Source organism: Phyllobates terribilis, unplaced genomic scaffold (genome assembly GCF_046119375.1).
Source record: "Phyllobates terribilis strain yellow unplaced genomic scaffold, ASM4611937v1 Scaffold_29__1_contigs__length_15306474, whole genome shotgun sequence".
Taxonomy (NCBI): Eukaryota; Metazoa; Chordata; class Amphibia; order Anura; family Dendrobatidae; genus Phyllobates; species Phyllobates terribilis.
Genome location: NW_027362789.1, coordinates 8464294 through 8489968, shown reverse-complemented (window position 1 = coordinate 8489968; position 25675 = coordinate 8464294). Strand labels below are relative to the sequence as shown.

Genomic DNA, 25675 nt, shown 5'->3' with positions numbered 1-25675 from the left:
AAAAAGATAAGCTGATGGATAAGACCATTTTTCACAGCTTACTAATTCTCCTATACATAAAGATGGAAATATTCTTTGACCTGATCTTCGCCCGGCTCTGTTCAATACATGATTTTACTAACTCTCCTCTTCCACTCTCTGATCACAACCTTCTTTCATTCTCTGTCAAGAACTGTCACCCTGCTCAAGACACCCCCACTTTCCACACTTATACAAATATACATGCCATTAACACCCAGAAATTTATGAAAATGTTGCAATCATCATTGGCCCCAATCTCCTCCCTCTCATGCCCTGACTTTGCACTGAAGCATTATAACGAAACATTGCAATGCGCCCTGGATGAAGCCGCACCTCCTACACAGAGAACAACTCGGCACAGACGGCGACAACCCTGGAACACACTGCAAATACACTTTCTCCAGTGGTGCTCCAGGTGTGCCGAACGGCTGTGGACAAAATCTAATCTGGCCGAAGATTTCCTCCATTATAAATTTATGCTTAAAACCTATAACTCCACCCTTCACCTCTCCAAACAAACCTACTTTAACAACCTCGTCATCTCATGGTCCAATAATCCTAAACACCTGTTTGACACTTTTCACTCTCTCCTTAATCAAACAGCACAGGCCTCAAACATCAACCTCAGCACTGACGATCAGGCCAATTATTTAAAAGAAAAAAATGACCATATCCGATAGGAAATTTTCTCTCAATCCCCAAATGTTATGCATACTCCTCCCTCCCACACTGCATCTTGCTAATTTTCTGACTTCAAACCAGTCACGAAAGAAGAAGTGAAAAGGCTCCTTTCTTCCTCTCGCTCTACCACCTGCACCAGTGACCCTATTCCCTCACATCTCCTTCAGTCTCTTTCTCCAGCTGTCACTACTCACCTAACTAAAATATTAAACCTCTACCTTTCATCTATTATTTTTCCCTCCTTTTTTAAACACGCCAGCATACATCCATTACTTAAAAAAACATCCCTCGACGAGAACTGTGCTGCTAACTACAGACCTGTTTCCAATCTTCCCTTTATCTCTAAACTACTCGAACAAGTGGTCCACTCCTGTCTAATCCGCTATCTCTCAGATAACTAACATTCTACTGAAACTGCACTCACTAAAGTTTCTAATGATCAACTAACAGTAAAATCTAATGGTCACTACTCCCTGCTGATTCTCCTGGATCTCTCTGCAGCATTCGACACTGTGGATCTACCTCTCTGACCGCTCCTTCACTGTGTCTTTTGTTGGCTTCTCTTCTTCTCCCCTTCCCCTTATTCTCGGGGTTCCTCAAGGATCAGTCCTAGACGCCCTTCTTTTCTACTTATACACCGCTTCTATTGGACAAACAATTAGCAAATTCGGTTTTCAGTACCATCTCTATGCTGATGACACCTAATTAGACACCTCTTCTCTGGACATCACTCCTGCATTATTACAAAATACCAGTGATTGTCTTTCCGCTGTCTCTAACACTATGCCCTCCCTCTATCTAAAATTGAATCTGTCAAAAACTGGACTCCTCTTATTTCCTCCCTCCACTAACCTATCTATGCCCGATATTGCCATTTCTGTTTGTGGCTCCATCATTACTCGCCAGCAACATGCCCGCTGTCTTGGGGTCATACTTGATTCAGATCTTTCCTTCACTCCTCACATCAAATCACTTGCTCGCTCGTGTCTTCTATACCTCAAAAACATCTCTAGAATTAGAAATTTTCTTTCCTTTGACTCTTACTGTAGCTCTTACTCATTCTCGTCTGGACTATTGCAACTCTTTACTTATCGGTCTCACCTACCGATACAACGATGTCTCTTCCCTGTGCCAGTCATTGCACTGATTGCTCATCCAATACAGAGTTCAATATAAACTTAGTGCTCTTACCCACAAAGCTATCCACGATTCAGCACCACTCTACATCTCCTCCCTCGTCTCATTCTAGCAGAACGAAGGGCACTGGTAGGGTGGTAATGACTTAAAGCTGAAATCCTCAGTAAGCCGCACCTCCCACTCCCGTCTCCAAGATTTCTCGCATGCTGCACCAATTCTTTGGAATGCACTACCCAGGACAATTTGATTAATTCCCAATACCCACAGTTTTAAGCGTGCCGTAAAAACCCATTTATTTAGACTGGCCTATCACCTCAACATACTTATCTAACTGTCCCAGTTTTGGCCCATATTAAAATTTTCTTCAAAATCATGCTCATACCATCCATGCACTGCATAGCCTCTGTCTGTACTGTACACATACTGGCTGGCGATCAGTTCATCTAGTGTTATGTACTTACCCTATTTAGTATATTAAGGCTGTATTATACAATATATGTACATTTTACCTTTTGTGTCTCCCCTATTTCCTTATAGACTGTAAGCTTGTGAGCAGGGCCCTCACTCCTTTTAATATCTGAGTTATGCTTATTCTGTAAAGTCTGTATTGTCTGTGTAAGTCCCCCCTAAAATTGTAAAGTGCTGTGGAATATGTTGGCGCTATAAAAAAATTATTATAATTAAATTCAGATGTAAATCTCAGGCCCACTCTATTGATGTTGAGTTCCCTGACAAATTCAAAAGATTGTTCACTCGTCCCCGACCAGATGATAAAAATGTCATCAATATATTTGTACCATACCCCAATATATGGCTGCCATCACTTATGACCATCCCTGAATATTGTGGATTCCTCCCACCAGTCCAGGGATAAGTTAGCATATGAGGGGGCACAGAGGCTCCCCATCGCAGTACCCCTGAGCTGGTGGAAGTACTTCCCGTCAAAAAGAAAGAAGTTATGAGTAAGAGTGAATTTTAGAAGATCCTCCATGAAGTCATTATGTCTGCTACACTCTATTGACCTGGATTTCAGGAAATATCTTACTCCTCTGATACCATCCTCATGCGGTATATTACTGTACAAAGCCTCGATATCTAGTAAGGCCTGCTCCCCTACATGCATGTATACATGCTCGAGGGTCTACATGTAGGGGAGCAGGCAAAGGGAAAACCAACTCTAGAGGGATTATTCCAACTTCAGGACCTCAGGCGATACTATGGGAATATTACACTGTGTAGGGGCATCATACATCCTGCATAAGGGGGATAATGGGGGCATTACACTGTGTGGGGGCATCATACATCCTGCATAAGGAGCATAATGGGGGCATTACACTGTGTGGGGGCATCATACATCCTGCATAAGGGGCATAATGGGGGCATTACACTGTGGGGGCATCATACATCCTGCATAAGGGGCATAATGGGGGCATTACACTGTGTGGGGGCATCATACATCCTCCATAAGGGGCATAATGGGGGCATTACACTGTGGGGGCATCATACATCCTACATAAAGGGCATAATGGGGGAACATTACACTGTGTGGGGGCATCATACATCCTGCATAAGGGGCATAATGGGGGCAGTACACTGTGTGGGGGGCATCATACATACTGCATAAGGGGCATAATGGGGGCATTACACTGTGTGGGGGCATCATACATACTGCATAAGGGGCAAAATGGGGGCATTACACTGTGGGGGGCATCATACATACTGCATAAGGGGCATAATGGGGGCATTACACTGTGGGGGGCATCGTACATACTGCATAAGGGGCATAATGGGGACATTACACTGTGTGGGGGCATCATACATCCTGCATAAGGGGCATAATGGGGGCATTACACTGTGTGGGGCATCATACATCCTGTATAAGGGGCATAATGGGGGCATTACACTGGGGCATCATACATCCTGCATAAGGGGCATAATGGGGGCATTACACTGGGGCATCATACATCCTGCATAAGGGGCATAATGGGGGCATTACACTGTGTGGGGGCATCATACATACTGCATAAGGGGCATAATGGGGGCATTACACTGTGGGGGCATCTTACATACCGCATAAGGGGCATAATGGGGGCATTACACTGTGGGGGCATCTTACATACTGCATAAGGGGCATAATGGGGGCATTACACTGTGGGGGGCATCATACATACTGCATAAGGGGCATAATGGGGGCATTACACTGTGGGGGCATCATACATCCTGCATAAGGGGCATAATGGGGGCATTACACTGTGGGGGCATCTTACATACTGCATAAGGGGCATAATGGGGGCATTACACTGTGGGGGCATCGTACATACTACATAAGGGGCATTATGGGGGCATTACACTGTGTGGGGGCATCATACATACTGCATAAGGGGCATAATGGGGGCATTACACTGTGGGGCCAGTAAAGGGGTCCTGTACTATGAGAACAATACGTTTCCTCCCTTCCTGTCTCCATAGTTGGGTCGTATGTATCTATTATAGGAAACAGAACAAAAACCTTGATTCTTATAAAGGGGCAACACAAGACCCCAAAAGAGTCTCCGTGCTGAAGGGGTTAATGCCCCCTGCCTCCAGTAATGGGGGAACTCCACATACCTCCACCTGCAGAGCCGCCACCACATATATGGCTGCTCTGTGCGCACAGGAGCTGTGATGAGGTCACAGGAGGGGAGGAGTCAGGGGTCACATGATCAGGGGCCTCAGTGGATGCAGGACTCTGCTGTGCTGGTTGTCATGGTGCTGGATGAGCTGAAGTTTATGTGTGGGGTCAGGAGGGGTTTACAGTGTGGATGTAGCAGAGCCGTGTGTGTACGAGGTGTACGGAGCAGAGCCGCGTGTGTACGAGGTGTACGGAGCGGAGCCGTGTGTGTACGAGGTGTACGGAGCGGAGCCGCGTGTGTACGAGGTGTACGGAGCGGAGCCGTGTGTGTACGAGGTGTACGGAGCGGAGCCGCGTGTGTACGAGGTGTACGGAGCGGAGCCGTGTGTGTACGAGGTGTACGGAGCGGAGCCGCGTATGTACGAGGTGTACGGAGCGGAGCCGCGTGTGTACGAGGTGTACGGAGCGGAGCCGCGTGTGTACGAGGTGTACGGAGCAGAGCCGCGTGTGTACGAGGTGTACGGAGCGGAGCCGCGTGTGTACGAGGTGTACGGAGCGGAGCCGTGTGTGTACGAGGTGTACGGAGCGGAGCCGTGTGTGTACGAGGTGTACGGAGCGGAGCCGTCTGTGTACGAGGTGTACGGAGCAGAGCCGCGTGTGTACGAGGTGTACGGAGCAGAGCCGCGTGTGTACGAGATGTACGGAGCGGAGCCGCGTGTGTACGAGGTGTACGGAGCGGAGCCGCGTGTGTACGAGGTGTACGGAGCGGAGCCACGTGTGTACGAGGTGTACGGAGCGGAGCCGCGTGTGTACGAGGTGTACGGAGCGGAGCCGCGTGTGTACGAGGTGTACGGAGCGGAGCCGCGTGTGTACGAGGTGTACGGAGCGGAGCCGCGTGTGTACGAGGTGTACGGAGCGGAGCCGCGTGTGTACGAGGTGTACGGAGCGGAGCCGCGTGTGTACGAGGTGTACGGAGCGGAGCCGCGTGTGTACGAGGTGTACGGAGCGGAGCCGCGTGTGTACGAGGTGTACGGAGCGGAGCCGCGTGTGTACGAGGTGTACGGAGCGGAGCCGCGTGTGTACGAGGTGTACGGAGCGGAGCCGCGTGTGTACGAGGTGTACGGAGCGGAGCCGCGTGTGTACGAGGTGTACGGAGCAGAGCCGCGTGTGTACGAGGTGTACGGAGCAGAGCCGCGTGTGTACGAGGTGTACGGAGCAGAGCCGCGTGTGTACGAGGTGTACGGAGCAGAGCCGCGTGTGTACGAGGTGTACGGAGCAGAGCCGCGTGTGTACGAGGTGTACGGAGCAGAGCCGCGTGTGTACGAGGTGTACGGAGCAGAGCCGCGTGTGTACGAGGTGTACGGAGCAGAGCCGCGTGTGTACCAGGTGTACGGAGCAGAGCCGCGTCTGTATGAGGTGTACGGAGCGGAGCCGCATGTGTACGAGGTGTACGGAGCGGAGCCGCGCGTGTACGAGGTGTACGGAGCAGAGCCGCGTGTACGAGATGTACGGAGCAGAGCCGCGTGTGTACGAGGTGTACGGAGCAGAGCCGCGTGTGTACGAGGTGTACGGAGCAGAGCCGCGTGTATACGAGGTGTACGGAGCAGAGCCGCGTGTGTACGAGGTGTACGGAGCAGAGCCGCATGTGTACGAGGTGTACGGAGCGGAGCCGCATGTGTACGAGGTGTACGGAGCGGAGCCGTGTGTACGAGGTGTATGGAGCGGAGCCGTGTGTACGAGGTGTATGGAGCGGAGCCGTGTGTACGAGGTGTATGGAGCGGAGCCGCATGTGTACGAGGTGTACAGAGCGGAGCCGTGTGTACGAGGTGTACGGAGCAGAGCCGCATATGTACGAGGTGTACGGAGCGGAGCCGTGTGTACGAGGTGTATGGAGCGGAGCCGCATGTGTACGAGGTGTACTGAGCGGAGCCTTGTTTGTACGAGGTGTACTGAGCGGAGCCGCGTGTGTACGAGGTGTACTGAGCGGAGCCGCGTGTGTACGAGGTGTACTGAGTGGAGCCGCGTGTGTACGGAGCGGAGCCGCGCGTGTACGAGGTGTACGGAGCGGAGCCGTGTGTACGAGGTGTACGGAGCAGAGCCGCGTGTGTACGAGGTGTACGGAGCAGAGCCGCGTGTGTGCGAGGTGTACGGAGCAGAGCCGCGCGTGTACGAGGTATACGGAGCGCAGCCGCGCGTGTACGATGCGTACGGAGCGGAGCCGCGCGTGTACGAGGCGTGTGGAGCCGTGTGTGTACGAGGTGTACGGAGCAGAGCCGCATATGTACGAGGTGTACGGAGCAGAGCCGCATATGTACGAGGTGTACGGAGCGGAGCCGCATGTGTACGAGGTGTACGGAGCGGAGCCGCGCGTGTACGAGGTGTACGGAGCAGAGCCGCGTGTGTACGAGGTGTACGGAGCAGAGCCGCGTGTGTACGAGGTGTACGGAGCGGAGCCGCGTGTGTACGAGGTGTACGGAGCGGAGCCGCATGTGTACGAGGTGTACGGAGCGGAGCCGCATGTGTACGAGGTGTACGGAGCGGAGCCGCATGTGTACGAGGTGTATGGAGCGGAGCCGCATGTGTACGAGGTGTACAGAGCGGAGCCGTGTGTGTACGAGGTGTACGGAGCAGAGCCGCATATGTACGAGGTGTACGGAGCAGAGCCGCATATGTACGAGGTGTACGGATCGGAGCTGCGTGTACGAGGTGTACTGAGCGGAGCCTTGTTTGTACGAGGTGTACTGAGCGGAGCCGCGTGTGTACGAGGTGTACTGAGCGGAGCCGCGTGTGTACGAGGTGTACTGAGCGGAGCCGCGTGTGTACGAGGTGTACTGAGTGGAGCCGCGTGTGTACGAGGTGTACTGAGTGGAGCCGCGTGTGTACGGAGCGGAGCCGTGTGTACGAGGTGTACGGAGCAGAGCCGCGTGTGTACGAGGTGTACGGAGCAGAGCCGCGTGTGTGACAGGTGTACGGAGCAGAGCCGCGCGTGTACGAGGTATACGGAGCGCAGCCGCGCGTGTACGATGCGTACGGAGCGGAGCCGCGCGTGTACGAGGCGTGCGGAGCCGTGTGTGTACGAGGTGTACGCGGAGCGGAGCCGCGCGTGTACGAGGCGTACGGAGTGGAGCCGCGTGTGTACGAGGTGTACGGAGTAGAGCCGCGTGTACGAGGTGTACGGAGCAGAGCCGCGTGTGTACGGAGCAGAGCCGCGTGTGTGCGAGGTGTACGGAGCAGAGCCGCGTCTGTATGAGGTGTACGGAGCGGAGCCGCATGTGTACGAGGTGTACGGAGCGGAGCCGCGTGTGTACGAGGTGTACGGGGCGGAGCAGTGTGTGTACGAGATGTACGGAGCGGAGCCGCGTGTGTACGAAATATACGGAGCGGAGCCGCGCGTGTACGGAGCGGAGCCGGGCATGTACGGGGTGTATGGAGCGGAGCCGCGTGTGTCCGAGGTGTACGGAACGGAGCCGCATGTGTACGAGGTGTACGGAGCAGAGCTGTGTGTGTACGAGGTGTACGGAGCAGAGCCGCGTGTGTACGAGGTGTACGGAGCAGAGCCGCGTGTGTACGAGGAGTACGGAGCGGAGCCGCATGTGTACGAGGTGTACGGAGCGGAGCCGCGTGTGTACGGAGCGGAGCCGCGCGTGTACGAGGTGTACGGAGCAGAGCCATGTGTACGAGGTGTACGGAGCGGAGCCGCGCGTGTACGAGGTGTACGGAGCGGAGCCGCGCGTGTACGAGGTGTACGGAGCGGAGCCGCATGTGTACGAGGTGTACGGAGCGGAGCCGCATGTGTACGAGGTGTACGGAGCGGAGCCGCGTGTGTACGAGGTGTACGGAGCGGAGCCGCGTGTGTACGAGGTGTACGGAGCGGAGCCGCATGTGTACGAGGTGTACGGAGCGGAGCCGCGTGTGTACGAGGTGTACGGAGCGGAGCCGCGTGTGTACGAGGTGTACGGAGCGGAGCCGCGTGTGTACGAGGTGTACGGAGCGGAGCCGCGTGTGTACGGAGCAGAGCCGCGTGTGTACGAGGTGTACGGAGCAGAGCCGCGTGTGTACGAGGTGTACGGAGCAGAGCCGCGTGTGTACGAGGTGTACGGAGCAGAGCCGCGTGTGTACCAGGTGTACGGAGCAGAGCCGCGTGTGTACCAGGTGTACGGAGCAGAGCCGCGTCTGTATGAGGTGTACGGAGCGGAGCCGCATGTGTACGAGGTGTACGGAGCGGAGCCGCGTGTGTACGAGGTGTACGGAGCGGAGCCGCGTGTGTACGAGGTGTACGGAGCGGAGCCGCGTGTGTACGAGGTGTACGGAGCGGAGCCGCGTGTGTACGAGGTGTACGGAGCGGAGCCGCGTGTGTACGAGGTGTACGGAGCGGAGCCGCGTGTGTACGGAGCAGAGCCGCGTGTGTACGAGGTGTACGGAGCAGAGCCGCGTGTGTACGAGGTGTACGGAGCAGAGCCGCGTGTGTACGAGGTGTACGGAGCAGAGCCGCGTGTGTACGAGGTGTACGGAGCAGAGCCGCGTGTGTACCAGGTGTACGGAGCAGAGCCGCGTGTGTACCAGGTGTACGGAGCAGAGCCGCGTCTGTATGAGGTGTACGGAGCGGAGCCGCATGTGTACGAGGTGTACGGAGCGGAGCCGCGCGTGTACGAGGTGTACGGAGCGGAGCCGCGTGTACGAGATGTACGGAGCAGAGCCGCGTGTGTACGAGGTGTACGGAGCAGAGCCGCGTGTGTACGAGGTGTACGGAGCAGAGCCGCGTGTATACGAGGTGTACGGAGCAGAGCCGCGTGTGTACGAGGTGTACGGAGCAGAGCCGCATGTGTACGAGGTGTACGGAGCGGAGCCGCATGTGTACGAGGTGTACGGAGCGGAGCCGTGTGTACGAGGTGTATGGAGCGGAGCCGTGTGTACGAGGTGTATGGAGCGGAGCCGCATGTGTACGAGGTGTACAGAGCGGAGCCGTGTGTACGAGGTGTACGGAGCAGAGCCGCATATGTACGAGGTGTACGGAGCGGAGCCGTGTGTACGAGGTGTATGGAGCGGAGCCGCATGTGTACGAGGTGTACTGAGCGGAGCCTTGTTTGTACGAGGTGTACTGAGCGGAGCCGCGTGTGTACGAGGTGTACTGAGCGGAGCCGCGTGTGTACGAGGTGTACTGAGCGGAGCCGCGTGTGTACGAGGTGTACTGAGTGGAGCCGCATGTGTACGGAGCGGAGCCGCGCGTGTACGAGGTGTACGGAGCGGAGCCGTGTGTACGAGGTGTACGGAGCAGAGCCGCATATGTACGAGGTGTACGGAGCGGAGCCGTGTGTACGAGGTGTATGGAGCGGAGCCGCATGTGTACGAGGTGTACTGAGCGGAGCCTTGTTTGTACGAGGTGTACTGAGCGGAGCCGCGTGTGTACGAGGTGTACTGAGCGGAGCCGCGTGTGTACGAGGTGTACTGAGTGGAGCCGCGTGTGTACGGAGCGGAGCCGCGCGTGTACGAGGTGTACGGAGCGGAGCCGTGTGTACGAGGTGTACGGAGCAGAGCCGCGTGTGTACGAGGTGTACGGAGCAGAGCCGCGTGTGTGCGAGGTGTACGGAGCAGAGCCGCGCGTGTACGAGGTATACGGAGCGCAGCCGCGCGTGTACGATGCGTACGGAGCGGAGCCGCGCGTGTACGAGGCGTGCGGAGCCGTGTGTGTACGAGGTGTACGGAGCAGAGCCGCATATGTACGAGGTGTACGGAGCAGAGCCGCATATGTACGAGGTGTACGGAGCGGAGCCGCATATGTACGAGGTGTACGGAGCGGAGCCGCGCGTGTACGAGGTGTACGGAGCAGAGCCGCGCGTGTACGAGGTGTACGGAGCAGAGCCGCGTGTGTACGAGGTGTACGGAGCAGAGCCGCGTGTGTACGAGGTGTACGGAGCAGAGCCGCGTGTGTACAAGGTGTACGGAGCGGAGCCGCATGTGTACGAGGTGTACGGAGCGGAGCCGTGTGTACGAGGTGTATGGAGCGGAGCCGCATGTGTACGAGGTGTACAGAGCGGAGCCGTGTGTGTACGAGGTGTACGGAGCAGAGCCGCATATGTACGAGGTGTACGGAGCAGAGCCGCATATGTACGAGGTGTACGGATCGGAGCTGCGTGTACGAGGTGTACTGAGCGGAGCCTTGTTTGTACGAGGTGTACTGAGCGGAGCCGCGTGTGTACGAGGTGTACTGAGCGGAGCCGCGTGTGTACGAGGTGTACTGAGCGGAGCCGCGTGTGTACGAGGTGTACTGAGTGGAGCCGCGTGTGTACGAGGTGTACTGAGTGGAGCCGCGTGTGTACGGAGCGGAGCCGTGTGTACGAGGTGTACGGAGCAGAGCCGCGTGTGTACGAGGTGTACGGAGCAGAGCCGCGTGTGTGACAGGTGTACGGAGCAGAGCCGCGCGTGTACGAGGTATACGGAGCGCAGCCGCGCGTGTACGATGCGTACGGAGCGGAGCCGCGCGTGTACGAGGCGTGCGGAGCCGTGTGTGTACGAGGTGTACGCGGAGCGGAGCCGCGCGTGTACGAGGCGTACGGAGTGGAGCCGCGTGTGTACGAGGTGTACGGAGTAGAGCCGCGTGTACGAGGTGTACGGAGCAGAGCCGCGTGTGTACGGAGCAGAGCCGCGTGTGTGCGAGGTGTACGGAGCAGAGCCGCGTCTGTATGAGGTGTACGGAGCGGAGCCGCATGTGTACGAGGTGTACGGAGCGGAGCCGCGTGTGTACGAGGTGTACGGGGCGGAGCAGTGTGTGTACGAGATGTACGGAGCGGAGCCGCGTGTGTACGAAATATACGGAGCGGAGCCGCGCGTGTACGGAGCGGAGCCGGGCATGTACGGGGTGTATGGAGCGGAGCCGCGTGTGTCCGAGGTGTACGGAACGGAGCCGCATGTGTACGAGGTGTACGGAGCAGAGCTGTGTGTGTACGAGGTGTACGGAGCAGAGCCGCGTGTGTACGAGGTGTACGGAGCGGAGCCGCGTGTGTACGAGGAGTACGGAGCGGAGCCGCATGTGTACGAGGTGTACGGAGCGGAGCCGCGTGTGTACGAGGTGTACTGAGTGGAGCCGCGTGTGTACGGAGCGGAGCCGCGCGTGTACGAGGTGTACGGAGCAGAGCCATGTGTACGAGGTGTACGGAGCGGAGCCGCGCGTGTACGAGGTGTACGGAGCGGAGCCGGGCGTGTACGAGGTGTATGGCGCGGAGCCGGGCGTGTACGAGGTGTATGTCGCGGAGCCGGGCGTGTACGAGGTGTACGGAGCGGAGTCGAGCGTGTACAAGGTGTACGGAGCAGATCCGGGTCTACGGAGCGGAGCCGCATGTGTACGAGGTGTACGGAGCGGAGCCGCGTGTGTACGAGGTGTACTGAGTGGAGCCGCGTGTATACGGAGCGGAACCGCGTGTGTACGAGGTGTACGGAGCAGAGCCGCGTGTGTACGAGGTGTACGGAGCAGAGCCGCGTGTGTACGGGGTGTACGGAGCAGAGCCGCGTGTGTACGAGGTGTACGGAGCAGAATCGCGTGTACGAGGTGTACGGAGCAGAGCCGCGTGTGTACGAGGTGTACGGATCGGAGCAGCGTGTACGAGGTGTACGGAGCGGAGCCGTGTTTGTACGAGGTGTACGGAGCGGAGCCGCGTGTACGAGGTGTACGTAGCCGAGCCGCGTGTGTACGAGGTGTACGGAGCAGAGCCGCGTGTGTACGAGGTGTACGGAGCAGAGCCGCGTGTGTACGAGGTGTACGGAGCAGAGCCGCGTGTGTACGAGGTGTACGGAGCAAAGCTGCGTGTGTACGAGGTGTACTGAGCGGAGCTGCGTGTGTACGAGGTGTACTGAGTGGAGCCGCGTGTGTACGGAGCGGAGCCGCGCGTGTAGGAGCGGAGCCGTGTGTGTACGAGGTGTACGGAGCGGAGCCGAGTGTGTACGAGGTGTACGGAGCGGAGCCGCGTGTGTACGAGGTGTATGGAGCGGAGCCGCATGTGTACGAGGTGTACGGAGCGGAGCCGAGTGTGTACGAGGTGTACGGAGCAGAGCCGCGTGTTTACGAGGTGTACAGAGCGGAGCCGCGTGTGTACAGAGCGGAGCCGCGTGTGTACAGAGCGGAGCCGCGTGTGTACAGAGCGGAGCCGCGTGTGTACGAGGTGTACAGAGCGGAGCCGTGTGTACGAGGTGTACAGAGCGGAGCCGCACGTGTACGAGGTGCACGGAGCGGACCCGCGCGTGTACGGAGTGGATCCGCGCGTGTACGAGGTGTACGGAGCGGAGCCGCGCGTGTACGAGGTGTACGGAGCGGAGCCGCGCGTGTACGAGGTGTACGGAGCGGAGCCGCGCGTGTACGAGGTGTACGGAGCGGAGCCGCGCGTGTACGAGGTGTACGGAGCGGAGCCGCGCGTGTACGAGGTGTACGGAGCGGAGCCGCGCGTGTACGAGGTGTACGGAGCGGAGCCGCGCGTGTACGAGGTGTACGGAGCGGAGCCGCGCGTGTACGAGGTGTACGGAGCGGAGCCGCGCGTGTACGAGGTGTACGGAGCGGAGCCGTATGTGTACGAGGTGTACGGAGCGGAGCCGTGTGTACGAGGTGTACGGAGCGGAGCCGCATGTGTACGAGGTGTACGGAGCGGAGCCGCGTGTGTACGAGGTGTACGGAGCGGAGCCGCGTGTGTACTTAGCGGAGCCGCGCGTGTACGAGGTGTACGGAGCGGAGCCGCATGTGTATGAGGTGTACGGAGCAGAGCCGCGTGTGTACGAGGTGTACGGAGCAGAGCCGCGTGTGTATGAGGTGTACGGAACGGAGCCGCATGTGTACGAGGTGTACGGAGCAGAGCCGCATGTGTACGAGGTGTACGGAGCAGAGCCGTGTGTGTACGAGGTGTACGGAGCAGAGCCGCGTGTGTACGAGGTGTACGGAGCAGAGCCGCGTGTGTACGAGGTGTACGGAGCAGAGCCGCGTGTGTACGAGGTGTACGGAGCAGAGCCGCGTCTGTATGAGGTGTACGGAGCAGAGCCGCATGTGTACGAGGTGTACGGGGTGTGCGGAGCCGCGTGTGTACGAGGTGTACGAGGCAGAGCAGTGTGTGTACGAGATGTACGGAGCGGAGCCGCGCGTGTACGGAGCGGAGCTGGGCATGTACGAGGTGTATGGAGCAGAGCCGCGTGTGTCCGAGGTGTACGGAACGGAGCCGCATGTGTACGAGGTGTACGGAGCGGAGCCGTGTGTATACGAGGTGTACGGAGCGGAGCCGCATGTGTACGAGGTGTACGGAGCGGAGCCGCGTGTGTACGAGGTGTATTGAGTGGAGCCGCGCGTGTACGGAGCGGAGCCGCGTGTGTACGAGGTGTACGGAGCAGAGCCGTGTGTATACGAGGTGTACGGAGCGGAGCCGCATGTGTACGAGGTGTACGGAGCGGAGCCGCATGTGTACGAGGTGTACGGAGCGGAGCCGCGTGTGTACGAGGTGTATTGAGTGGAGCCGCGCGTGTACGGAGCGGAGCCGCGTGTGTACGAGGTGTACGGAGCAGAGCCGTGTGTGTACGAGGTGTACGGAGCAGAGACGCGTGTGTACGAGGTGTACGGAGCAGAGACGCGTGTGTACGAGGTGTACGGAGCAGAGCCGCGTGTGTACGAGGTGTACGGAGCAGAGCCGCGTGTGTACGAGGTGTACGGAGCAGAGCCGCGTGTGTACGAAATATACGGAGCGGAGCCGCGCGTGTACGGAGCGGAGCCGGGCATGTACGAGGTGTATGGAGCGGTGCCGCGTGTGTCCGAGGTGTACGGAGGAGAGCCGCGCGTGTACGAGGTGTACGGAGCGGAGCCGCGCGTGTACGAGGTGTACGGAGCGGAGCCGCGCGTGTACGAGGTGTACGGAGCGGAGCCGCGCGTGTACGAGGTGTACGGAGCGGAGCCGCGCGTGTACGAGGTGTACGGAGCGGAGCCGCGCGTGTACGAGGTGTACGGAGCGGAGCCGCGCGTGTACGAGGTGTACGGAGCGGAGCCGCGCGTGTACGAGGTGTACGGAGCGGAGCCGCGCGTGTACGAGGTGTACGGAGCGGAGCCGCGCGTGTACGAGGTGTACGGAGCGGAGCCGCGCGTGTACGAGGTGTACGGAGCGGAACCGCGCGTGTACGAGGTGTACGGAGCGGAACCGCGCGTGTACGAGGTGTACGGAGCGGAGCCGCGCGTGTACGAGGTGTACGGAGCGGAGCCGCGCGTGTACGAGGTGTACGGAGCGGAGCCGCGCGTGTACGAGGTGTACGGAGCGGAGCCGTATGTGTACGAGGTGTACGGAGCGGAGCCGTGTGTACGAGGTGTACGGAGCGGAGCCGCGTGTGTACGAGGTGTACGGAGCGGAGCCGCGTGTGTACTTAGCGGAGCCGCGCGTGTACGAGGTGTACGGAGCGGAGCCGCATGTGTATGAGGTGTACGGAGCAGAGCCGCGTGTGTACGAGGTGTACGGAGCAGAGCCGCGTGTGTATGAGGTGTACGGAACGGAGCCGCATGTGTACGAGGTGTACGGAGCAGAGCCGCATGTGTACGAGGTGTACGGAGCAGAGCCGTGTGTGTACGAGGTGTACGGAGCAGAGCCGCGTGTGTACGAGGTGTACGGAGCAGAGCCGCGTGTGTACGAGGTGTACGGAGCAGAGCCGCGTGTGTACGAGGTGTACGGAGCAGAGCCGCGTCTGTATGAGGTGTACGGAGCAGAGCCGCATGTGTACGAGGTGTACGGGGTGTGCGGAGCCGCGTGTGTACGAGGTGTACGAGGCAGAGCAGTGTGTGTACGAGATGTACGGAGCGGAGCCGCGCGTGTACGGAGCGGAGCTGGGCATGTACGAGGTGTATGGAGCAGAGCCGCGTGTGTCCGAGGTGTACGGAACGGAGCCGCATGTGTACGAGGTGTACGGAGCGGAGCCGTGTGTATACGAGGTGTACGGAGCGGAGCCGCATGTGTACGAGGTGTACGGAGCGGAGCCGCGTGTGTACGAGGTGTATTGAGTGGAGCCGCGCGTGTACGGAGCGGAGCCGCGTGTGTACGAGGTGTACGGAGCAGAGCCGTGTGTATACGAGGTGTACGGAGCGGAGCCGCATGTGTACGAGGTGTACGGAGCGGAGCCGCATGTGTACGAGGTGTACGGAGCGGAGCCGCGTGTGTACGAGGTGTATTGAGTGGAGCCGCGCGTGTACGGAGCGGAGCCGCGTGTGTACGAGGTGTACGGAGCAGAGCCGTGTGTGTACGAGGTGTACGGAGCAGAGACGCGTGTGTACGAGGTGTACGGAGCAGAGACGCGTGTGTACGAGGTGTACGGAGCAGAGCCGCGTGTGTACGAGGTGTACGGAGCAGAGCCGCGTGTGTACGAGGTGTACGGAGCAGAGCCGCGTGTATACGAAATATACGGAGCGGAGCCGCGCGTGTACGGAGCGGAGCCGGGCATGTACGAGGTGTATGGAGCGGTGCCGCGTGTGTCCGAGGTGTACGGAGGAGAGCCGCGCGTGTACGAGGTGTACGGAGCGGAGCCGCGCGTGTACGAGGTGTACGGAGCGGAGCCGCGCGTGTACGAGGTGTACGGAGCGGAGCCGCGCGTGTACGAGGTGTACGGAGCGGAGCCGCGCGTGTACGAGGTGTACGGAGCGGAACCGCGCGTGTACGAGGTGTACGGAGCGGAACCGCGCGTGTACGAGGTGTACGGAGCGGAACCGCGCGTGTACGAGGTGTACGGAGCGGAGCCGCGCGTGTACGAGGTGTACGGAGCGGAGCCGCGCGTGTACGAGGTGTACGGAGCGGAGCCGCGCGTGTACGAGGTGTACGGAGCGGAGCCGCGCGTGTACGAGGTGTACGGAGCGGAGCCGCGCGTGTACGAGGTGTACGGAGCGGAGCCGCGCGTGTACGAGGTGTACGGAGCGGAGCCGCGCGTGTACGAGGTGTACGGAGCGGAGCCGCGCGTGTACGAGGTGTACGGAGCGGATCCGCGCGTGTACGAGGTGTACGGAGCGGAGCCGCGCGTGTACGAAGCGGAGCCGCGCGTGTACGAGGTGTACGGAGCGGAGCCGCGCGTGTACGAGGTGTACGGAGCGGAGCCGCGCGTGTACGAGGTGTACGGAGCTGAGCCTCATGTGTACGAGGTGTACGGAGCGGAGCCGCATGTGTACGAGGTGTACGGAGCGGAGCCGTGTGTACGAGGTGTACGGGGCGGAGCAGTGTGTTTACGAGGTGTACGGGGCGGAGCAGTGTGTGTACAAGATGTACGGAGCGGAGCCGCGTGTGTACGAAATATACGGAGCAGAACCGCACCTGTACAGAGCGGAGCCGGGCATGTACGAGGTGTACGGAGCGGAGCCGCGTGTGTCTGAGGTGTATGGAACGGAGCCGCATGTGTACGGAGCAGAGCCGTGTGTGTACGAGGTGTACGGAGCGGAGCCGCGCGTCTACGAGGTGTACGGAGCGGAGCCGCATGTGTACAAGGTGTACGGAGCGGAGCCGTGTGTGTACAAAGTGTACGGAGCCACGCGTGTGTACGAGGTGTACGGAGAGGAGCCGCGTGTGTACGAGGTGTACGGAGCAGAGCCATGTGTGTATGAGGTCTACAGAGTGGAGCCGCGTGTGTACGAGGTGTACGGAGCAGAGCCGCGTGTGTACGAGGTGTACGGAGCAGAGCCGCGTCTGTATGAGGTGTACGGAGCAGAGCCGCATGTGTACGAGGTGTACGGGGTGTGCGGAGCCGCGTGTGTACGAGGCAGAGCAGTGTGTGTACGAGATGTACGGAGCGGAGCAGCGCGTGTACGGAGCGGAGCTGGGCATGTACGAGGTGTATGGAGCAGAGCCGCGTGTGTCCGAGGTGTACGGAACGGAGCCGCATGTGTACGAGGTGTACGGAGCGGAGCCGTGTGTATACGAGGTGTACGGAGCGGAGCCGCATGTGTACGAGGTGTACGGAGCGGAGCCGCATGTGTACGAGGTGTATTGAGTGGAACCGCGCGTGTACGGAGCGGAGCCGCGTGTGTACGAGGTGTACGGAGCAGAGCCGTGTGTATACGAGGTGTACGGAGCGGAGCCGCATGTGTACGAGGTGTACGGAGCGGAGCCGCATGTGTACGAGGTGTACGGAGCGGAGCCGCGTGTGTACGAGGTGTATTGAGTGGAGCCGCGCGTGTACGGAGCGGAGCCGCGTGTGTACGAGGTGTACGGAGCAGAGCCGTGTGTGTACGAGGTGTACGGAGCAGAGACGCGTGTGTACGAGGTGTACGGAGCAGAGACGCGTGTGTACGAGGTGTACGGAGCAGAGCCGCGTGTGTACGAGGTGTACGGAGCAGAGCCGCGTGTGTACGAGGTGTACGGAGCAGAGCCGCGTGTGTACGAGGTGTACGGAGCAGAGCCGCGTGTGTACGAGGTGTACGGAGCAGAGCCGCGTGTGTACGAAATATACGGAGCGGAGCCGCGCGTGTACGGAGCGGAGCCGGGCATGTACGAGGTGTATGGAGCGGTGCCGCGTGTGTACGAGGTGTACGGAGCGGAGCCGCGCGTGTACGAGGTGTACGGAGCGGAGCCGCGCGTGTACGAGGTGTACGGAGCGGAGCCGCGCGTGTACGAGGTGTACGGAGCGGAGCCGCGCGTGTACGAGGTGTACGGAGCGGAGCCGCGCGTGTACGAGGTGTACGGAGCGGAGCCGCGCGTGTACGAGGTGTACGGAGCGGAACCGCGCGTGTACGAGGTGTACGGAGCGGAACCGCGCGTGTACGAGGTGTACGGAGCGGAACCGCGCGTGTACGAGGTGTACGGAGCGGAGCCGCGCGTGTACGAGGTGTACGGAGCGGAGCCGCGCGTGTACGAGGTGTACGGAGCGGAGCCGCGCGTGTACGAGGTGTACGGAGCGGAGCCGCGCGTGTACGAGGTGTACGGAGCGGAGCCGCGCGTGTACGAGGTGTACGGAGCGGAGCCGCGCGTGTACGAGGTGTACGGAGCGGAGCCGCGCGTGTACGAGGTGTACGGAGCGGAGCCGCGCGTGTACGAGGTGTACGGAGCGGAGCCGCGCGTGTACGAAGCGGAGCCGCGCGTGTACGAGGTGTACGGAGCGGAGCCGCGCGTGTACGAGGTGTACGGAGCGGAGCCGCGCGTGTACGAGGTGTACGGAGCTGAGCCTCGCGTGTACGAGGTGTACGGAGCGGAGCCGCATGTGTACGAGGTGTACGGAGCGGAGCCGTGTGTACGAGGTGTACGGGGCGGAGCAGTGTGTTTACGAGGTGTACGGGGCGGAGCAGTGTGTGTACAAGATGTACGGAGCGGAGCAGTGTGTGTACAAGATGTACGGAGCGGAGCCGCGTGTGTACGAAATATACGGAGCGGAACCGCACCTGTACAGAGCGGAGCCGGGCATGTACGAGGTGTACGGAGCGGAGCCGCGTGTGTCCGAGGTGTATGGAACGGAGCCGCATGTGTACGGAGCAGAGCCGTGTGTGTACGAGGTGTACGGAGCGGAGCCGCGCGTCTACGAGGTGTACGGAGCGGAGCCGCATGTGTACAAGGTGTACGGAGCGGAGCCGTGTGTGTACAAAGTGTACGGAGCCACGCGTGTGTACGAGGTGTACGGAGAGGAGCCGCGTGTGTACGAGGTGTACGGAGCAGAGCCATGTGTGTATGAGGTCTACAGAGTGGAGCCGCGTGTGTACGAGGTGTACGGAGCAGAGTCGTGTGTGTATGAGGTGTACGGAGCGGAGCCGCGCGTGTACGAGGTGTACGGAGTGGATCCGCGTGTGTACTAGGTGTACGGAGCGGAGCCGCGCGTGTACGAGGTGTACGGAGCGGAGCCGCGCGTGTACGAGGTGTACGGAGTAGAGCCGTATGTGTACGAGGTGTACGGAGCGGAGCCTTGTGTACGAGGTGTACGGAGCGGAGCCGCATGTGTACGAGGTGTACTGAGTTGAGCCGCGTGTGTACTTAGCGGAGCCGCGCGTGTATGAGGTGTACGGAGCAGAGCCGCGTGTGTACGAGGTGTACGGAGCAGAGCCGCGTGTGTACGAGGTGTACGGAATGGAGCCGCATGTGTATGAGGTGTACGGAGCAGAGCCGTGTGTGTACGAGGTGTACGGAGCAGAGCCGCGTGTGTACGAGGTGTACGGAGCAGAGCCGCGTGTGTACGAGGTGTACGGAGCAGAGCCGCGTGTGTACGAGGTGTTCGGAGCAGAGCCGCGTCTGTATGAGGTGTACGGAGCAGAGCCGCATGTGTACGAGGTGTACGGAGCAGAGCCGCGTGTGTACGAGGTGTACGAGGCAGAGCAGTGTGTGTACGAGATGTACGGAGCGGAGCCACGCGTGTACGGAGCGGAGCTGGGTATGTACGAGGTGTATGGAGCAGAGCCGCGTGTGTCCGAGGTGTACGGAACGGAGCCGCATGTGTACAAGGTGTATGGAGCGGAGCCGTGTGTATACAAGGTGTACGGAGCAGAGTCGTGTGTACGAGGTGTACGGAGCGGAGCCGCATGTGTACGAGGTGTACGGAGCGGAGCCGCGTGTGTACGAGGTGTATTGAGTGGAGCCGCGCGTGTACGAGGTGTACGGAGCAGAGCCGCGTGTGTACGAGGTGTACGGAGCAGAGCCGCGTGTGTACGAGGTGTACGGAGCAGAGCCGCGTGTGTACGAGGTGTACGGAGCAGAGCCGCGTGTGTACGAGGTGTACGGAGCAGAGCCGCGTGTGTACGAGGTGTACGGAGCAGAGCCGCGTGTGTACGAGGTGTACGGAGCAGAGCCGCGTGTGTACGAGGTGTACGGAGCAGAGCCGCGTGTGTACGAGGTGTACGGAGCAGAGCCGCGTGTGTACGAGGTGTACGGAGCAGAGCCGCGTGTGTACGAGGTGTACGGAGCAGAGCCGCGTGTGTACGAGGTGTACGGAGCAGAGCCGCGTGTGTACGAGGTGTACGGAGCAGAGCCGCGTGTGTACGAGGTGTACGGAGCAGAGCCGCGTGTGTACGAGGTGTACGGAGCAGAGCCGCGTGTGTACGAGGTGTACGGAGCAGAGCCGCGTGTGTACGAGGTGTACGGAGCAGAGCCGCGTGTGTACGAGGTGTACGGAGCAGAGCCGCGTGTGTACGAGGTGTACGGAGCAGAGCCGCGTGTGTACGAGGTGTACGGAGCAGAGCCGCGTGTGTACGAGGTGTACGGAGCAGAGCCGCGTGTGTACGAGGTGTACGGAGCAGAGCCGCGTGTGTACGAGGTGTACGGAGCAGAGCCGCGTGTGTACGAGGTGTACGGAGCAGAGCCGCGTGTGTACGAGGTGTACGGAGCAGAGCCGCGTGTGTACGAGGTGTACGGAGCAGAGCCGCGTGTGTACGAGGTGTACGGAGCAGAGCCGCGTGTGTACGAGGTGTACGGAGCAGAGCCGCGTGTGTACGAGGTGTACGGAGCAGAGCCGCGTGTGTACGAGGTGTACGGAGCAGAGCCGCGTGTGTACGAGGTGTACGGAGCAGAGCCGCGTGTGTACGAGGTGTACGGAGCAGAGCCGCGTGTGTACGAGGTGTACGGAGCAGAGCCGCGTGTGTACGAGGTGTACGGAGCAGAGCCGCGTGTGTACGAGGTGTACGGAGCAGAGCCGCGTGTGTACGAGGTGTACGGAGCAGAGCCGCGTGTGTACGAGGTGTACGGAGCAGAGCCGCGTGTGTACGAGGTGTACGGAGCAGAGCCGCGTGTGTACGAGGTGTACGGAGCAGAGCCGCGTGTGTACGAGGTGTACGGAGCAGAGCCGCGTGTGTACGAGGTGTACGGAGCAGAGCCGCGTGTGTACGAGGTGTACGGAGCAGAGCCGCGTGTGTACGAGGTGTACGGAGCAGAGCCGCGTGTGTACGAGGTGTACGGAGCAGAGACGCGTGTGTACGAGGTGTACGGAGCAGAGACGCGTGTGTACGAGGTGTACGGAGCAGAGACGCGTGTGTACGAGGTGTACGGAGCAGAGACGCGTGTGTACGAGGTGTACGGAGCAGAGACGCGTGTGTACGAGGTGTACGGAGCAGAGACGCGTGTGTACGAGGTGTACGGAGCAGAGACGCGTGTGTACGAGGTGTACGGAGCAGAGACGCGTGTGTACGAGGTGTACGGAGCAGAGACGCGTCTGTATGAAGTGTTCGGAGCGGAGCCGCGTGTGTACGAGGTGTACGGAGCGGAGCCGCGTGTGTACGAGGTGTACGGTGCGGAGCAGTGTGTGTACGAGATGTACGGAGCGGAGCCGCGTGTGTACGAAATATACGGAGCGGAGCCGCGCGTGTACGAGGTGTATGGAGCGGAGCCGCGTGTGTCCGAGGTGTACGGAACGGAGCCGCATGTGTACGAGGTGTACAGAGCAGAGCCGCGTGTGTACGAGGTGTACGGAGCAGAGCCGCGTGTGTACAAGGTGTATGGAGCAGAGCCGCGCGTCTACGAGGTGTACGGAGCAGAGCCGCGCGTGTACGAGGTGTACGGAGCGGAGCCGCGCGTGTACGAGGTGTACGGAGCGGAGCCGCGCGTGTACGAGGTGTACGGAGCGGAGCCGCGCGTGTACGAGGTGTACGGAGCGGAGCCGCGCGTGTACGAGGTGTACGGAGCGGAGCCGCGCGTGTACGAGGTGTACGGAGCGGAGCCGCGCGTGTACGAGGTGTACGGAGCGGAGCCGCGCGTGTACGAGGTGTACGGAGCGGAGCCGCGCGTGTACGAGGTGTACGGAGCGGAGCCGCGCGTGTACGAGGTGTACGGAGCGGAGCCGCGCGTGTACGAGGTGTACGGAGCGGAGCCGCGCGTGTACGAGGTGTACGGAGCGGAGCCGCGCGTGTACGAGGTGTACGGAGCGGAGCCGCGCGTGTACGAGGTGTACGGAGCGGAGCCGCGCGTGTACGAGGTGTACGGAGCGGAGCCGCGCGTGTACGAGGTGTACGGAGCGGAGCCGCGCGTGTACGAGGTGTACGGAGCGGAGCCGCGCGTGTACGAGGTGTACGGAGCGGAGCCGCATGTGTACGAGGTGTACGGAGCGGAGCCGTGTGTACGAGGTGTACGGGGCGGAGCCGTGTGTACGAGGTGTACGGGGCGGAGCAGTGTGTGTACAAGATGTACGGAGCGGAACCGCCTGTGTACGAAATATACGGAGCAGAGCCGCACCTGTACAGAGCGGAGCCGGGCATGTACGAGGTGTACGGAGCGGAGCCGCGTGTGTCCGAGGTGTATGGAACGGAGCCGCATGTGTAAGAGGTGTACGGAGCAGAGCCGTGTGTGTACGAGGTGTACGGAGCGGAGCCGCGCATCTACGATGTGTACGGAGCGGAGCCGCATGTGTACGAGGTGTACGGAGCGGAGCCGTGTGTGTACAAGGTGTACGGAGAGGAGCCGTGTGTGTACAAGGTGTACGGAGAGGAGCCCTGTGTGTATGAGGTCTACGGAGTGGAGCCGCGTGTGTCCGAGGTGTATGGAACGGAGCCGCATGTGTAAGAGGTGTACGGAGCAGAGCCGTGTGTGTACGAGGTGTACGGAGCGGAGCCGCGCATCTACGATGTGTACGGAGCGGAGCCGCATGTGTACGAGGTGTACGGAGCGGAGCCGTGTGTGTACAAGGTGTACGGAGAGGAGCCGTGTGTGTACAAGGTGTACGGAGAGGAGCCGTGTGTGTACAAGGTGTACGGAGAGGAGCCGTGTGTGTACAAGGTGTACGGAGAGGAGCCGTGTGTGTACAAGGTGTACGGAGAGGAGCCCTGTGTGTATGAGGTCTACGGAGTGGAGCCGCGTGTGTACGAGGTGTACGGAGCAGAGCCGTGTGTGTATGAGGTGTACGGCGTGGAGCCGCGTGTGTACGGAGCGGAGCCGCGCGTGTACGAGGTGTACGGAGCATAGCTGCGTGTGTACGAGGTGTACGGAGCTGAGCCGCGTGTGTACGAGGTGTACGGAGCTGAGCCGCGTGTGTACGAGGTGTACGGGGCGGAGCAGCGTGTGTACGAGGTGTACGGGGCGGAACCGCGCGTGTACGAGGTGTGCGGAGCGGAACCGCGTGTGTACGAGGTGTGCGGAGCGGAGCCGCGTGTGTCTATGACGTGTACGGAGCAGAGCCGAGTGTGTACGAGGTGTACGGAGCAGAGCCGCGTGTGTACGAGGTGTACGGAGCAGAGCCGCGTGTGTACGAGGTGTACGGAGCAGAGCCGCGTCTGTATGAGGTGTACGGAGCGGATCCGCATGTGTACGAGGTGTACGGAGCGGAGCCGCGTGTGCACAAGATGTACGGAGCGGAGCCGCGTGTGTACGAAATATACGGAGCGGAGCCGCACGTGTACAGAGCGGAGCCGGGCATGTACGAGGTGTACGGAGCGGAGCCGCGTGTGTACGAGGTGTACGGAGTAGAGCCGTATGTGTACGAGGTGTACGGAGCGGAGCCGTGTGTACGAGGTGTACGGAGCGGAGCCGCATGTGTACGAGGTGTACGGAGCGGAGCCGCGTGTGTACGAGGTGTACGGAGCGGAGCCGCGTGTGTACTTAGCGGAGCCGCGCGTGTATGAGGTGTACGGAGCAGAGCCGCGCGTGTATGAGGTGTACGGAGCAGAGCCGCGTGTGTATGAGGTGTACGGAGCAGAGCCGCGTGTGTATGAGGTGTACGGAATGGAGCCGCGTGTGTACGAGGTGTACGGAGCAGAGCCGCGTGTGTACGAGGTGTACGGAGCAGAGCCGCGTGTGTACGAGGTGTACGGAGCAGAGCCGCGTGTGTACGAGGTGTACGGAGCAGAGCCGCGTGTGTACGAGGTGTACGGAGCAGAGCCGCGTGTGTACGAGGTGTACGGAGCAGAGCCGCGTGTGTACGAGGTGTACGGAGCAGAGCCGCGTGTGTACGAGGTGTACGGAGCAGAGCCGCGTGTGTACGAGGTGTACGGAGCAGAGCCGCGTGTGTACGAGGTGTACGGAGCAGAGCCGCGTGTGTACGAAGCAGAGCCGCGTGTGTACGAGGTGTACGGAGCAGAGCCGCGTGTGTACGGAGCAGAGCCGCGTGTGTACGAGGTGTACGGAGCAGAGCCGCGTGTGTACGAGGTGTACGGAGCAGAGCCGCGTGTGTACGAGGTGTACGGAGCAGAGCCGCGTGTGTACGAGGTGTACGGAGCAGAGCCGCGTGTGTACGAGGTGTACGGAGCAGAGCCGCGTGTGTACGAGGTGTACGGAGCAGAGCCGCGTGTGTACGAGGTGTACGGAGCAGAGCCGCGTGTGTACGAGGTGTACGGAGCAGAGCCGCGTGTGTACGAGGTGTACGGAGCAGAGCCGCGTGTGTACGAGGTGTACGGAGCAGAGCCGCGTGTGTACGAGGTGTACGGAGCAGAGCCGCCTGTGTACGAGGTGTACGGAGCAGAGTCGCCTGTGTACGAGGTGTACGGAGCAGAGCCGCCTGTGTACGAGGTGTACGGAGCAGAGCCGCCTGTGTACGAGGTGTACGGAGCAGAGCCGCCTGTGTACGAGGTGTACGAGGCAGAGCAGTGTGTGTACGAGATGTACGGAGCGGAGCCACGCGTGTACGGAGCGGAGCTGGGCATGTACGAGGTGTATGGAGCAGAGCCGCGTGTGTCCGAGGTGTACGGAACGGAGCCGTATGTGTACGAGGTGTACGGAGCGGAGCCGTGTGTACGAGGTGTACGGAGCGGAGCCGCATGTGTACGAGGTGTACGGAGCGGAGCCGCGTGTGTACGAGGTGTACGGAGCGGAGCCGCGTGTGTACTTAGCGGAGCCGCGCGTGTATGAGGTGTACGGAGCAGAGCCGCGCGTGTACGAGGTGTACGGAGCAGAGCCGAGTGTGTACGAGGTGTACGGAGCAGAGCCGAGTGTGTATGAGGTGTACGGAATGGAGCCGCGTGTGTACGAGGTGTACGGAGCAGAGCCGCGTGTGTACGAGGTGTACGGAGCAGAGCCGCGTGTGTACGAGGTGTACGGAGCAGAGCCGCGTGTGTACGAGGTGTACGGAGCAGAGCCGCGTGTGTACGAGGTGTACGGAGCAGAGCCGCGTGTGTACGAGGTGTACGGAGCAGAGCCGCGTGTGTACGAGGTGTACGGAGCAGAGCCGCGTGTGTACGAGGTGTACGGAGCAGAGCCGCGTGTGTACGAGGTGTACGGAGCAGAGCCGCGTGTGTACGAGGTGTACGGAGCAGAGCCGCGTGTGTACGAGGTGTACGGAGCAGAGCCGCGTGTGTACGAGGTGTACGGAGCAGAGCCGCGTGTGTACGAGGTGTACGGAGCAGAGCCGCGTGTG

The 25675-nt window shown here is 60.4% G+C and overlaps 1 protein-coding gene across 2 annotated transcripts in view; it reads right to left on the bottom strand.

Annotated features, from left to right (window-relative positions):
- Window positions 1-25675, bottom strand: part of LOC141178619 (uncharacterized) — a 45328-nt gene that overhangs the window by 7143 nt on the left and 12510 nt on the right. The window lies entirely within an intron of this gene.